At 47.9% G+C, this 3520-nt stretch overlaps 1 pseudogene; it reads right to left on the minus strand.

Annotated features, from left to right (window-relative positions):
* Positions 1-1422: 1422 nt before the first annotated feature.
* On the minus strand, positions 1423-1929 carry LOC102751702 (annotated as a pseudogene).
* Positions 1930-3520: the final 1591 nt, after the last annotated feature.

Below are 3520 nucleotides of genomic sequence, written 5' to 3' on the forward strand. Positions count from 1 at the left end.
CTGTTCCCTCTTAGATAATAAAAATTCCCGCAGTCATCTAAGTCATCACAGTCGCAACCCAGAAATCAGAATGCCCAGGCCCACGCAGTAACCCAAACTCTACAACCCGGGGCTACTGCGGGCAGGAAGCCTGTGGTAGGTGAAGGGATTTCTTCTTTCTGTCTCAGTTCCTCCTTCTCTAACTCCCCAGTCGGATTTAGGACCCCTTTTGAGTTGGGGCAGGCAGAGAAGAGAGGAGAGGGGCGGGGCGGCTCTTCTTTGACCAGCAGTAGGGAAGGTGGATAGTCTTTCTTGGGTGTGGTTGTGTCCATAGGAGGCTCCCCATCACTAGGACCCTCCCCTCAGCTCTCTTGTTCAGCGGTCACTCTCATTACAACACTTTCCTCACAGCTCATAGGATCATTTCAGACAAGGCCCAGTGTGACACACCTACTTTCTCTTGCAGGATTGGCTCACATCTGATCCAAGGGAAACACACAGGCATCCCTGCCCAGACACAGTCTGGGAGTTTGTAAGTTAGTCCCAAAGCTGCAGAAAGCTCCTTCCAGCCCGCCCATCTCTCCTTGATGATTAAGTTTCTAGGCTAATCTAACCACACAGGCCCACTGTATCCCACCCCTCCCCCTGCCAACCACAGGGAGACCCACCAAGCTTTCTGAAACCTCTTGAGATGAGGGGCAGGGCCTCTCACCACCCTCTTGGAAGGGATGAAGCTCACAGCACAATACTTTCCCCCAAATAAATCTCCTCTACAAACTGTCTCTCCCTCAATCTCTAAAAGCCAGACCATTTTATATCCTCAATGTGGGTGAAGGCACGAGGTTAGAATTCTGTGACAAATTTTTGGATCTTACCTTGAAATTTTGCATTTTCTCTCATATCAAATTGAAATGCCATGTTTATTGTATCATGATGCCTCAGGTGAAACTTGAGTTTACTATCTTGTTATATTTATGTTGGTCTTGATGCAATCGCAAGTGGAGACAGGGACTGCGAAGGAACTTTAGATTCCTGGAATGCAAACTATTGTGTATCCATGTCCACGTCCTTCCTTCCTTTCTTTCTTTCTTTCTCTCTCTCTCTCTCTCTCTCTCTCTCTCTCTCTCTCTCTCTCTCTCTCTCTCTCTCTCTCTCTCTCTCTCTCTCTCTCTCTCTCTCTCTCTCTCTCTCTCTCTCTCTCTCTCTCTCTCTCTCTCTCTCTCTCTCTCTCTCTCTCTCTCTCTCTCTCTCTCTCTCTCTCTCTCTCTCTCTCTCTCTCTCTCTCTCTCTCTCTCTCTCTCTCTCTCTCTCTCTCTCTCTCTCTCTCTCTCTCTCTCTCTCTCTCTCTCTCTCTCTCTCTCTCTCTCTCTCTCTCTCTCTCTCTTCCCCTGGTGTTTCCAAGGAGTTTACTTGGGCAGACCAGGAGACAGGGAGGCTCTGCGTCTAGAAGGTGTTGAGCCTCTTGGTAGTGAAGTATGGCTGATGCTGGTGATGAAGGGTGTGGTGACTTAATCTTGGAGTCATGGAACTGCTTGACTGCTGCTCGGTGGCACTTGCTGGCTGCAATCTCCACCTTCATGATCTGGATTGAGCAGGCACAGTGCCAGGCCCCCATGTCTCGGTAGCACTGGGTGATGGCACCCCAGGTGGTCAGGTCCTGCACCCCCAGTACATGTTGTGGGTGCCACTGTGGGAGTCATAGCTCAGCCAGATGCCAAAGCTCTTCATCCGAAGGGGGCGTTTTTCGAACACCTGCCCACAGTAAATGATTTCCTCTGAAGATTTCTTCATCTTCTTCAGTTGAGACACAAAGTACCAGAAGTGGAACGTGGCCATGACATGGTTAGGTACAAAGATGCGCCTGTGATAGAGGGGTGGTGTGTGGCACTTGGGGGTGGGCAGGCAGCACCCCACCACCTTGCACTCTCACAGTGTGCCAGAGGCCTTCATAGAGTTCTCTGTGAGTTTGCTGCCACCCACAAAAGCCATGCCAGACATTTCGTATTGTTGACAGTCTCTTGGGAGCCAGCACATTTGGCTGGGATCATCAGAAAGTCCTGGGGAATGGACTTGGCCAGAAAACACATGGGCAACTTCTCAGCCTTCCCTTGGAGAGCCTTGCCAGAGAAGCGCTGGTACTCTTCATTTGTCTCCCTACTAGCTTTTGGCTTCCCTGGGGGAAGACTTATTACCTAGCTCACCTGGAGTCAGGTGTGGTTGGATGGTAAAGATCCCAGGTATTTGCTGCTATTCATCCTTGCCTCAGGCATTTGGAGAACTCTCACTTCCTGTGGCTGGGGAGGGAGAGGGGAACTGGCTGCTCAGGGCCTCTGTGGGATGTAGATGGCAGAAGGGGAAAGCGGGCACTGAGGAGGTGGGAGGAAGAGCAGGAGGGCCTGGCCTGGATGGGATACCCATGTCTTCAGGCTCCATGTTTCCTTTGCTGTAGCCCTGGGCATGTTTTCCATCTGTATTCCTATGTGGGTGTTTATCCTCTTCTGCAAACTGATCTGCCACACAACAGGCCTGCTGGCACCCTGCACTTACAGCGCCCATGTAGCCTTGGCAGGACAGAGGGCACAGCGGGCACAGAAAGCGGAGAGAGTGACTGAAGGCTCCATTAGAAGCAGTCACCTCATTTACATTTAGGTCCGTTAATGCCACCCGTGTTCGAGGAGGGCATTTTAGGTGTCAGCACCACACACAGGCATTACATTATTCTGGTCTAAAGCCAATGGAGAGATCAAATTTAGTTCTCTAGCCCAAACTACTTTAATATGCTCATTATGAAAAAATATAGTGGGGGGAAAAAGGAAAGATTAGATGAAAAAAAAATCACCCATAATTTCACCACCAACATAGTTACTATTAATATTTTTTAAAATCTCTCTACTTTTATGCATATTGTTTTAAATCATTGGATTCATTTGTATATTCAATTTTGTTTCCTTTGCCTCATTCCCACTATAATTTAAAATTTGCTCCTAAACATTATTCTTTATATAACATTTTTTCCCTCTTTATAAAAGTAATGGATGCTCATTGTGGAAAAATGGAAGAGTTTAAAGAGACTAAATGGCATCATATAACTTCCACCCAGACGTAGCTACCATATTTCCTTCAAGCCTTTTTTCTATGAATTTATTTGTATATGTTTTACAATACTGGCAACCATATACCACGTTCTTTTAAATGATTTTATTTTAAAAGTTTAGTGAAATAATATGTGCACATGTTTACATAAAAATGGTGTGTAGAGTTCATAGGGTGCAAAGTAGTGCTGTTGTCAACCCCCTTGTATCCCCAGTCCTGATCCTCAGAGGCAGCTACTATTAGCCCTTCTGGTGTTTTCATATATATATACACACACACACACACACACACACTAGAGGCCCGGTGCACAAAAATTTGCCTGTGCCCTCTTGCAGTCTGGGACCCATCGAGGGATGACCACCTGCTGGCTTAGGCCCACTCCCTGGGGGGTTGGGCCTAAGCTGGCAGTCAGACATCCCTCTGGCAGTCCGGGAGCCCTCCGAGGATG

This window comes from Myotis davidii, unplaced genomic scaffold (assembly GCF_000327345.1).
Source record: "Myotis davidii unplaced genomic scaffold, ASM32734v1 scaffold17, whole genome shotgun sequence".
Classification (NCBI taxonomy): Eukaryota; Metazoa; Chordata; class Mammalia; order Chiroptera; family Vespertilionidae; genus Myotis; species Myotis davidii.